General features: G+C 35.4%; 1 protein-coding gene across 1 annotated transcript in view; it reads right to left on the bottom strand.

Annotated features, from left to right (window-relative positions):
- The window catches only part of LOC123530115 (uncharacterized), a 379,601-nt gene extending 367,748 nt beyond the window's left edge, over positions 1 to 11,853 (bottom strand). The window contains exon 1 of the mRNA XM_053517535.1: positions 11,799 to 11,853. The gene's annotated coding sequence lies outside the window, so the exon portion shown is untranslated. The remainder of the gene's footprint in view (positions 1 to 11,798) is intronic.
- Between the last annotated feature and the right edge of the window lie 833 nt (positions 11,854 to 12,686).

Genomic DNA, 12,686 nt, shown 5'->3' with positions numbered 1-12,686 from the left:
ACAACACCCGGAGAAATTGGGGATAAATCATAAAAACCAATACCCCGGGGTTTTCCGGCTGTTGTCATTGCCCGGGGGTTAAGGGGGGGCAACGGGGGCAGGGAAGTCCCCTATATCATTAAAAAATTTAATAACAGGGCACCCGGGTTTTGGGGGGTCCAGGGACCGGGGGGGGGGAAACAACAAGGGGGGGCCGGGGGCCCCTGTATTAAAAATAAAACAAAAGCCCCAAAATTTTTGTCATGGTTGTGTAACAAAACTTGAGCATTGTCTGTCCTAAATTTTAATGTAACATCTCCGGCTTTTTTGCCCCATGGTCCGGTTAAAACCCGCAACAGCAGGGTTCGGGTATCAAAAATGAAAAAGGGCCAAAACTATTCCATGGTTCTGTAACAACAGCTAGACATGGCCCCTGTATAAATACAATAAAAAAAAACCTGCTCACCTCTTTTGTCATTGTCCGGTAGCAAAAGCTAGAACTTAGTCTATATCTTTCCAAAGATGAAAAATCCCCTGGGGTTTGTTGCTTGACCGTAAAAAACAGTTAGAGAGGGCCCCTGAAACAGAAAAAAAATTTAAAAACCAGGCTACATCTAGGTCGGCATCATTTTTTTTTAGATAACCAATCCCAAAGTTGCCCAGGGTTTTGGTTTTCCCAACAGCTGCAGCTTTTTCCTGCATCAATACTATAATAACAAGCCCCCAACTGTTGCTATGGTTGGGTAACAACATTGGACCCAAGTTTTTGTAAAAGTTTTAAAAAAGGTAAACATGTTTCTAACTGGGGGTAAGGCCCTGGAAACCAACAGCCGGCATAATCGTATCAAAATAACATAACGACCCTAATTTATGTCATGGTTTTTGTAATAACAGCAAAGAGCAGGGGGCCCCTTTATTAAAATATAAAAAAACGGGCACCAACAATTGGTTAAGTTGTTACAACGCTGGAGTATAATATGTATCATACAAAACCCTAAAAAAGCCCCTGCTTTTGTTTTAGGCTCCGGGGGGGAAACACCCAGCTAGACAGGGGTTTTAAATCAGTGCTTTAAATAAAATGCCCCCGGCTGTTTTTTTATGGATGGGTAACAACGAATGGACCCAGGCCCCTGAAATTAGTACATGAAAAAACAGGCCCCAACTTTTGTCAGGGTTTTGTGTAACAACAGCGGAGCATGGTCTGTATCAGTACATACATAAAAAAGCTCCCCCTTTGTAAATGCCCGGGAAAAACACATCTAAGAAAGGTCTATATCGGGTGCATAAGACAAAATCCCCCGGGTTTTTTTTAGGGATCTTTAACAACAAAAAGGACATGGTCTGTTTTAAAGTACTATGGATAAACGGGCCCCCAAACTTTTTGTAAATGGTTGTGTAACAACAGCCAGAGCATGGCCCTGTACATTTCTAAGAAAAACCCAGCCCCCCCAGCTGTTGAAAGGCCCCTTTTTTACAACATTTCCCACAGGTCTGAAACAAAAATGTAATAAAAAGGGCCCCAAAACTATTCAAATGGTTTGTAACAACAGCTAGAGCATAAAATCTGTACCTGTACAAATAAAACCCAACCCCCAAATGCGTTCAAAAGTTTTTTTTTTACAACAGCGGGGAGAAATTGTTTTATCATATTTTAGAAAACCATGCCCAAACTTTTGCCCAGGGTTTGTGTTACAACAGCCCCCACAGGGCCCGTATCAAATTTTAAGATCCCCAGACCCCAAAATTAAATTGTAAAAGACTGTGTTACAACGGGGGTAAAAGCAGGCCCGCCCAGTACTATAAAAATTTCAACCCAAACTGTTGCCATGATTTGTAAAAAACTGTTGGGGGCAGGGTCGTACAAAACTATGGGTAAACAGGCTGATTTGTGGCCATGGTCCGGTAACAATACCCGGGGAAAAATTCATTTTGTTTTATTACTTACGAAAACCCAAGGCCCCCAAACCTGTTGTGGGGGTTTGTGTTAAAACCACCCTAAGCTTTGGGGTCGGGAAATTAGTATTATAAAAACACTGGGGTTTTTGTTTTGGCACCAAAAACCCGAACAGCATGGCCCCTCCCTAATTTCCCTTTTAGAAACCTTTTTCCCAACTTTTCTCATTATGAAACAACAACTAGACCCATGGCTTATTAGTACTATTTTTTTCCCAAGGCCCAAAACTATTGTCGGGGTTTGGGTTAAAACAGTAGAGAAGGGCCTGTACAGTAAAAAAATTTATATAAAGGGGCCCCGGCGGGGGAATGGGGGTGAAAAACTAAAAATTGGGGTTAATTATGGAAAAAGGGGTAAATGTGGGTTTTTGGCAGGGGAAACCGGTAACAAAGATAAGCATGGGGGGTTTTTGTATTTTAAAAAAAAAGGGCCCCCCAATTTTGGAAAGGGTTTTGGGTTAAAAAATGAAAGGGTTGTTTTAGTACAAAAATTGAAAAAAAAAGGGCCCCCGGTTTTTGTTTTGGTAGGTTTTTAAAATTTTTTTGAATGGTTTTTTAATGTATATAGGAAAATTAAAAAATTTTTGTTGAAAAGGGGTTGTGTAAAAAGGGGGGGAAGGGGTTTTTTAATTTTTTTTTAAGGGTAAAATAGATGTTGGCCATGGTGTAAAAAAGGGAGAAAAATTGTATTTTTTAAATTAAGATGAATGGAAAATTGGGGGTAATAAATTTGGGGTTAAAAGAAAAGGAATGGCCAAATTTATATAAATAAAAGGGATTTTTTGTTTTTGGGTAAAAAAAAGGAGGGTTTTAAAATGTACTTTAAAAAACCCTTTTTAAGGTGTTTGTATTTTGGGGTGAAATTTTTGGGGGGGGTTTTTTTAATTTTTGGGGGAAAAAATGGGGAAGGGGGGGAATTGCCCGGGTTAAAAAGGGGTTGAATGGTTGTTAAGTAAAAAATTTTAAAAGAATTTTTTTAATTGGTTTGGGGTTTAAAGGGGTTGGTTTAGGGTTTAAAAAAATTTTAAAGGGGGAAAAATTTTTGGGGATTTTTTTTAATTTTTGTTTTTTTAAAAAAGGGTTTGGGGGAATTAAATTTGAATGTTTTTTTTGGGTTTTTAAATTTTTTTTAAACCAAAGAAACCGGGGTTTTTTTGAATAAATTGTATTTGGGGGGTTTTTTGGGGAAAGGGGGTTTTTTTATTTGTATAATTTTTTAAATGTAGATTGGGTTTGAAAAAAAAAAGAGAAATGGGTTTTTAAATTATTAAAATGTTTTGTTTTTAAAAATTTGAAAATTTGAGTGTTTTTTTTTAAAATTTTTTTTAAAAGGTAAAATATTTTTTTTTAAATTAAAAAAAAAATTTTTGGAAGGTTTAAAAAAAAAAATAGGTTTTAAAAATATTTTTAAAGTAATTTTTTCTTGTTAAGTTAGGTAACCGAACCATAACTACGAAAGGTTTGTTTTTTTATAAAACCCACAAAAAGAGTCGCGCAGGGTTAAATTTTATATTACCCCGTGGAACCATTTTTCCACTGCTGCTACGGTGGTCATGGTAAACTTAAAACTTTTTTATTACAATGCTCCACTGTTGTCATCAAACTTTGAAAATAGTTAAAAGCATTTTTTCAATAGAACAAAATATATATAAAACCACAAACAAAACAGCCAAAACATATTCACTGTACTAAAGATATAAACCAGGCTCTTCCTTGTTATCAAACAATGAAAACCCAGTTGGGGCAGGGTTATCTATATTACTCTTTTTTTTTCCTTTCTCCACATTTTTTTATCGAACCCCAACACACCCCAAGAACATCTAAAACTTAATACTGAAATTACCAGCTCTTCCTTTGGGAAACCAAAACCCCCTGAAAACAGTTGGGGCCCTTTTTTATCTAAAAATACTCAAAATTACCGTGATCCAGCATTTTGTTAAAACCCAAAACCCCAGCCAAACAGGGAATCTGAATCCTGATATATACCATGCCCCCTTCCTGATTTTAACCAAAGCAGACAAATTTGGGACAGGGTTATCTATAAAATCAAAATTTTCCATGCCCCCCACTTTTTTAAATTTGAACCATAACCAACAGCCAAACCCAAGGCCCACTTTTAATACGATATTTCCCCAAGCTTTTTCCTTTTGATCCCCAAACCATGACACTTTTTGGGGCATGGTTTTTTTAAAGTATTTCATATTTTACCATACTCCCAGGGTTTTTTACTGAACCACAACAACAGCTAAGCATGGTCATCTGTAAACTAAATATCCCAATGCCTTCCTGTTTTTCCCAAAACCATGGCAACAGCGGGGGAAAATGGATACTATAGTACAAATTTTTCCCAAATTCCCCAAATTTTTGTTACTGAACCATAACAACAGCCAGAACTTTGTCTTTTAAATTTACTAAATTAAAAACCCACCCCCCCCTTTTGTTATCAAACCATGACAACATTTGGGGCCAGGGCTATCTAAATTACCCATATTTACCAGGGCTCCCACTTTTTTGTTACTGAACCAAAAAAAAAACCAAACATGGTCATCTGAAAAACCCGATATATAACCATGCTTTCCTTTTTCCTTTGTTACCAAAAAATAAACAACAGCCCGGGCTTTGGTTAAAAGGGTGGGAACCCCAAAATTTTACCATCCCCCCCTTGTTTTTTACTGAACCATAAAAAACACCAAAACCCGGGTCCATTTTGTAATACTAAATAAAAAACCAAAGCCCTTCCTTTTTTAACCAAACCATGGAAACCAGCGGGGCTTTGCTTATCTATAGACCCAATATTTACCGTGACCCAGCAGTTTTTTTAAAAAAAACCCACAAAAACACCAAAAAAGGTCATCCTTAAAACTGTATATATCCAAATGCTCTTCCTTTGTTAAAAAAACCATGACAAAATTTTGGGACTGGAAAACTAAATCCCCTTATTACCTTTCTCCCCCCTGTTACAAAAACCCAACAACAACCAGAACATAAAAATCTGAATACTGAATATTTTTACCCAAGGTTTCCTTCCTGTTTTTAAACCCAAACCCCAATGACAACATTTGGGGCTTTGGTTATCTATAGAAACAAAATAAAAAAAAAAAATTTTGCCATGCCCCCCCACTGTTGTTCCCGGAAACCGTAACAAACAGCCAGAAAAATTTTCACTGTAATACTGATAGAAAAACCAAGCCCCTTCCTGGGTAAAAACCCCAAAATACAACATTTGGGGCAAGGGGTTTTAATTTTAAATTTCACTATTTCCCAAATCTCCAAACTTTTGTTTAAACTTTTTCCCAAAAACAACACCAACCCGGGTCAAAAAATTAATACTATATATACCTTTGGCTTTTTCCTTTTTTAAAACCAAAATGACAAAAACCGGGCATGGATATCATACGAATTTCTTTATTTTTAAACCCTTTAAACCCCCCGGGTTTTTTACTTGGAAAAAACAAAAAGAGCCGAACAGGGCCCAAACCCTTGTAAAAACTGAAAATAAAAACCATGCCTTCCGGTTGGTAAAAAACCCATGACACAGTTAGGGCTTTCCTTTATAAAAAACTCATTTTTCCCGTAAACCCCCAAACATTATTATAGGAACCAAAAAAAAACAGCCAAATATTTTAATCTGAAAACTGTTTAAAAACCCCATGCCTACCTGAGTTACCAAAATATAACAACAGTTTGGGGCGGGTTTTATCTATAGTATCTTTTTTAAAAACCAGGGGCCCCAAATTGTTTTTTACGGGAACCATAACAACCACCCAAACAATGGTAAATCCTCTGAAATACTGATAAAAAACCAAAACTTTTTCCCTTTGTGTTCCCAAAAACCCGGGAAAAACCCACCCCCCCCCTGGGGAAAAGGAAATCTATATTACTCATAATTTCCCATGCCCCCCCACTGTTGTTTTAAAAACCCAAACCCAAAAACACCAGAACAGGCCCATCTGTAATACTGAAATACCAAAAGATTTCCCCCTTTTTGGAAACCAAAAACCTTTTGACAATTTTTAAGGGCCCATGCAAAATCTATAAATACTCTATTTTTTCCCGGGTTTCCAGCAGTTGTTTATGAACCCAAAACAGCCGGAACATGGTCCTTTTCTGTAAAAATTTTGATAAAATACCGTTTTTTTAACCTAAAGGGTTACCTAAACTTTACAACTTTTTGGGGCATGGTTTTTTAAAAATCCATATTTACCAGGGCTCCCACGTTTTACGAACCCCAACAACAGCCCGGAACAGGGGCCCAACGAAATTACTGAAAATATCCCCCATGCTCCCCCTGTTGTTTACCAAACCATGACAACACTGGGGCAGGGATATCAATAGTACTCCATTTTTAAACCCATGCCCCACTGTTTTTACTAAACCCAACAACAACACCAAATAGGGCCATTTTTGGTAAAAACTGAAAAATACCAGCTCTTCCTCTTTTTTACCAAACCATGAAAAACTTTTGGGGCATGTTTTATCAAAAGTATCTTTTTTTTACCATGCCCCCCCACTTTTGGGTTACGGAACCAAAAAAAAAGGGCCAACCCCGGGCCCCGTCTTTAATACTGATATATCCCATGCTTTTCCCCTAAATTTTTCCCAAAACCCAAAGACAACAGTTAGGGCAGGTTATCTAAAAGTAGCCATTTTTAAACCATGTTTCCCCCTTTTTGTTCTAAACCCACAACAAAAAAGCCCAAAAACCATTTTCCTTTTGTAATACAAAAATTTTAAAACATGCTTTTTCCGGGTTGTTCCCAAAAACCTTTAAACAACATTAGGGCAGGGTTATCTAAAAGACCATATATAATCGAAAGACAACAACACCCCAGAAAAAATTTTCCATCTGAAATTTATTTTTGGATTTTTAAAACTAGGCCCCCTTCAAGGTTGTTACCAAAAACCCTTTTCCAACTTTTCGGGGGAAATTGGGGAAGAAATTATATATCAATTTTTACCGTCATCCCCAGTTTGTTTAACGAACCACAAAACAGCCAGAAACTTGGTAAATCTGTAAAAACAATTTATTCCCAAAGGGCTTCCCAAACGGGTTTGTTTCCCCAAACCAGACATCATTTGGGACAATGGTTTTACATAGTATTTATTATTTTTTTCCAGGGCCCCACTTTTGGGGTACGAACCACAACAACGCCAAAACATGTTAAATTTCTGTAAACTGATATTTTACCAATTGCCCCTTCCTTTTGGGTTAAACCAAAAACCCTTGACAAAAAAGGGCCCAGGGTTTATCTTTTTACTGAAAAAACCTTTATATAGGGGCGCTCCTGCTGTTCCTACCATACCACGACAAAGGTAAAATTTAAAGGGTTTAAAACCTAAGTACGGAATAATATCACTCCAGCTTTTTTGTTACCATACCGTGACAATAGTTTTGGGGGGGGAAATTTTTTATTTTTTAAAACGCAAAAATAACCCGGGCAAAAGCTGTTGAAAATTTAAACTTTTTGGGGTCATAAAAAACAATGGGGGGGGTTTTTTTTTTTTTTTGGGGATAATTCCCAATGCTTCATTTTAAAAAACCAAGAAAAAAGTTTAGGGAAAAATACTCAAAAATCCGTATTAATCTGTTCAATTTGAACTATAATTTAATTTTGGGGTCATCTTAACGATAGTGCGATAAATACTATGTTCTCCCGCTTTTTTAACAAAACCATGATAACAGTAGGGCATGGTTATTTATAGAACCTATATGGACCGTGCAAAAGCTTTTTTGCTACAAAACCCAAACACAAAACATTTTTGGGCAGGGAAAACTGCACTTTTTGATTTTTTTTACAAGCCCCAGCTGATATAACAAAAACACACAAGGGTTTTTGGAAAGGCAGGGTGGAACTATAGAAATGATTTTCTGGAAGTAGCGGGGGGCCCGGTTTACCCAACAACAAAAACCCGGGAGTCAAGAGGCCTGTTACCGGACCACTAGCAATAACCAGGACATGCTAGAGGCGAAAATCAATAGAAAACTGAAAATTTAAAAAGGCAACATATTTTTTATCTATAAAAAATTGGTTGCCCGTTTTAAAAAAAGTTTTTTTCCCGGGTATTTTTTTTCTTTGGGTTTTTAATGTTTAGAGGGTTGGGTAACCAAAAAAAAAACAGAAGCATTTATAATTCTGTGCGCGGCCCTTTATTTCATAGCCCTTTCCGGAATCATGTCTCCAAAACCCTTTTCATAAACTGTCAGGGGGAAACACTTTATACGACTTCACTTTCGCGACATAAATTGGGCCGTAAACCCCATCCCAAGGGCCTAATGGGGGGTTTGGAACGGGCCTTAAACGTGGCATTTTTTTGCAAGGATATTCTTTTTTTTAACGTTTCCTTTGAAATTCTTTTCGCCCAAATTTTTTAAAGTGCGTTTAAAAAGGATTAAAGTTTAAAAAAAATTTGGTTACAGGTCGACATTGCTGGGGAAAAAGACATTTTTGCACTGCACCCCTTCCCGGGGCCCGGGGCCTTCAAATGGATTTAATCGAATTTAAAAAAATTTTTAAAAACCAAAACGACTCAGCTGCGCAAAAATTTTAACCCCTTTTAATACTTTTAACACAGCCCCCAGTCATTTTTAAAATATAAGGGCCATTAAAAGTGGTAACTTTTAAATTGACGCTGAGTATATTTTATAAAAAATTTAAAAAAAACAAACTAATAAAAACTTTTTGACAACTAATCATAACGTTTAAACCCGCAAAATTTCCTTATAGACTCTACACTGGAAACAAATACAAGATATACATGGGATATTAATTTTTTTTCGAAAATTTTGGGATGTATTTTTTTCCCCTGAGTAAAAAAAAATAAATAAACCAAATTTTCCGTGACTAACCATGTTTAAAAAAAAAAATTTTTTTAAAAACAACCCTTCCTTTTTAAAGATTTTTAAAAATTTGTTCCGATATCTTCTTTTAAACAAATTTTTTACCCTTTTCAGAAATTTTTAAAAAATTTTCCGACCCCTAGCCTGCCCCCCACGGGTTTATCTAGAGGCCGGTTTTCGGACCCCAGTCACTTCCAGATATATACCATGCACCACCCGTTTTAAAACTAACCAGGGCAACATCAGAGCTGGTTTTTCTAAAATACCATATATACCCTGTTCCAGCTAAGCTTTTTAAGCCGAAAATAAAGCGGGGATTCAAAGGAAATCAAAAGATTAAACCCTTTTCTCCCGCCGTACTATCGAAAAATACGAGAAAAAATTAGGGGGATTGTTTTTCATACTGAACAAAACCCTGCTTGTCTGCACTTAACTTTTAAGGCCTCAAAAACGGGAGGTTCCGTTTTACAACATAATTATCTCAAAGATGGGAACCCAAATTTTTTAAAATTTTGGGACATTTGTCAAATACAACCGTTTCCACTTCCCCTATAAAAAAACAGAGGGTTTAAACCCAGTTAAAATTTGGATCCCCAAAGATTTTCCTTTTAAAGTCATTTCAATTTTCAAAAACCGTTAGTTAAAAAACTGGACCCGAATGCACGGATGCAGGCGGGAAAAGCACTGTTTTGTGTTTTTTTCCCTGGCGCGGCAAAAAATTTATTTAAAATTTTTAGTGTCACCCTTTTTTTCCCTTATGCATTTTGGGAAACCAAATTTTAAAAATTTAAAATTTTTGGGGTTTTTTATTTGGGAAATTATTTTTTTGGAATTTTTAAAAACACCTTTCCTCAAACAACTAAATTTTTTTACCAATTTGTTTTCTTGTCAACCTGGGTGGTTTCGTAAGTCTAAAATTAAAAAATTGAACAGTCCTTTTTTTTAAGTAAGACTTTAAAATTTTTTTAAAGAAAACCCAAAAACAAGGTTATATTTTTGGGTTTACATTTAAATATTTAATTTTTTAAAATTTAAAGGAATTTTAAAATTTTTAAAAGTTTTAAAATTAAAAAAAAACCTAAACCCCTGTTGAGGGCTTATACGTTTCCCGAATAGGTCTGAAAACAACGGTGGGAAAGTTTTACCCCTACAATTTTTTTTTATAAAAAGTTTTATAGCAAATTTTCATTTCAAATTTTCCCTATTGCAGTTAAAACCACTTATCAACATACTTCATTTTCCTTTTTGCGGCTTTTGAAGGGCTGACCCCTAGTGAACATTGCACCAAAACAATTTTTTCTTTAAATTTTTACATCTTTAGGGGAAAAGCAGATAGCTAACTTTTTTACAAAAATCAGAAAAAAAAATAATGTATTACCTTTCAAAAACCTTCACTTTTTTTTAAAATTTTTGTCAAATTTCTTTTCAATCAATTAAAGTTTTTTTTAAAATACACACTGATTTAGTCATAGAGGGTACTTTTAATTTTTTATTTGATAAAAATATAAAAAAAACCAAAAAGCAAACATTTTAAAAAGTATGCAGATTTTCTGTTTGCATTTCCAGTAAAAAAAAATGGAAAGAAAATTTAAAATTTAAAAAATTTAAGTCTTTTAAATTTTAAAAAAAATTTACCCAACTAACCTCTATACCCTAAAATTTAAAAGTCATCAAAGACATTTTTTGCTTGCTCTTTAAAGGATAAAACTAGAACCATAAAAAAGAAAACTCTCCCTTTCCCAAAAAATTCCCCTTTTCCCATTTTCCAAAAAGGGAAACGAAACCGGAAAACCCGGGCAATTTATCTAAAAAAAAAATTTCCCCAAGGGATCCTAAAAGTAAAGGGCTAATTTTAAAATGGGGTATTTTTTTTAAAAGATAATTAAGCACATGGGGCACTTTGCAACCAAGGGGCCCTGTTTTTCCCTTATCCCCCTCCCCATTATCACAATGTGTTTTATCAATAACAATTTTTAAAATAACTACTAAAAAATCGATTCTTTCAAGTCACACTAAGTTTGGGCAAATTTTTAATAAAAACTCAACCCTAAAGTATATCAAAAGAGGGTTAAATTTTTTCAATGAATAAAGAAGTTGTGGGGCCCAAAAAAAAAATGTATATGAAAAGTTTTTCTTTAAAAAAAACTTTTTTAAAAGACTAAATTTCGCCCAAAATAATCCCCCTTTTAATAACCGCACAAAAAAACCCCCCCCAAAATTTCCCGCTGACTAACAAAAAAGGGCCCCTTATGACCTTGACTTTTTACTCAAATGAATTTTTTAAAAATGGTGATGCACGCCAATGTCAATAAAAGCCTGCGAAAGTCGAGGATAGTAAAGAAAAGGGGTTCTCCCAAAATACTGATTAAATGGCTTTTTATTTAAAGCCCCTGGACTTTTTCTTGACCCCCGCGATCCAAAATCAAAACGGGGAAAAAAATAATGTTCCCCAAAAAAAAGTATTTAGATGATAGAACCCAAAAGCTTCTGAAGTTACTGAGCAAAAACAAAATTGCTAACAACAGAAAACCTGTGCTTTAGTCTACAGTCACGTGACCTTGACCTTTGACCCACTACCCAAATGACAGGGGGGGGCCATAAATTGCCCATAAGCATGTTCTATCAGCTTGAAGCATTCTTAAGTTATTGAGCAGATATTAAATTGCTTACAGACAGACGACCCGGTCTATCATAATACGTCCTTTTGGACATATAAAAAGGGGCATCTCTGAAATAATAAAACATGAAGTCCTGACAACATGAACATGTCCATTTGATGTAAATTATTGGCAGCAAACTTTTTAAAATTTTTGGAGAAACGTGGGACATTGAAAACACATGGTACAATGCGCTTAACTTTTGGAAAATGACCCAAAGTGGGGCAAAAACCCAAAAAACATAATATCACACTGAAACCCCTGACAATATGTACTGTCCATTCCATCTTGCTATGATGTTACTAAATTCACAAACTAAATGTAGTTGAAATATTTTTAAGTCTAAACAAGAGGCATAACAAAATTGTTACCTTCATCACAAAAGTCTGGGACAAGACAAGCATCAACCGGCTGCCCAGTTATATCATCAAAAAACAAAGAAGGTTTTTTATAGGTTTCAGGTCATATACTGAATTTTTGACCCTCCTTGATCCCAAAAAAATCCAGGACATGTGCCATAATTATGTCATACTTTTGGAGATTTTGTACACCCCGTAAAAAAAGATTCACAGTTATCAGGCTTTTTCAATAAAAACTATAACTGTCACAGGAGTGACTTATACCCCCACCATATGGTCCGTCCAGAAAATGGAACCACAACCATAAGAAATTTTAAAAATACTTAGAAAAAAAAACGTAAAAAAAAAAATTTTAAAACTTAAAAAAAAAAAATTACTCGTCTTTTGGGGTTTTCTTCATCCTGGGGTTCCAGGCATATTTAAGTAATACTGTTAAGGAGAGATCGCCCTGACCTCATGCACAACACCTGTTTATTGGGGGTGGCAAAACAAAAAGTTTTTACATCGTTTGCGTATTGGATCGGATTTTAATTTTAATAATTTTTCGTTATTTTGGATTTTTTAAAAAATTTAAAAAATTTTGAAATGCCACGATTTTCAATTTTTCTATCAAATATCTTTTGAAAATGAATAACCGTTTTAAATGACATGATTCTAATAGCGGCGTAGCGATGCTCCAAACTTTTAGACAAGAGGACCATGATGGTCCTGAATCGCTCACCTGTCCCAACATGACCCAGTTTTGAACCGAGTATGACGTCGTTTTTTTTCTATTTTTTGAAATAGTGACCTAGTTTTTGAGCTCATGTGACCCAGTTTTGAACCTGACCTAGATATCATAAAGATGAACATTCAGACCAACCTTCATACAGATCCCATGAAAAACATGGCCTCCAGAGA

Source organism: Mercenaria mercenaria, chromosome 1, assembly GCF_021730395.1.
Source record: "Mercenaria mercenaria strain notata chromosome 1, MADL_Memer_1, whole genome shotgun sequence".
NCBI lineage: Eukaryota > Metazoa > Mollusca > Bivalvia > Venerida > Veneridae > Mercenaria > Mercenaria mercenaria.
The sequence above is the reverse complement of the archived record's forward strand: the minus strand, read 5'-3'. Positions and strand labels throughout refer to the sequence as shown.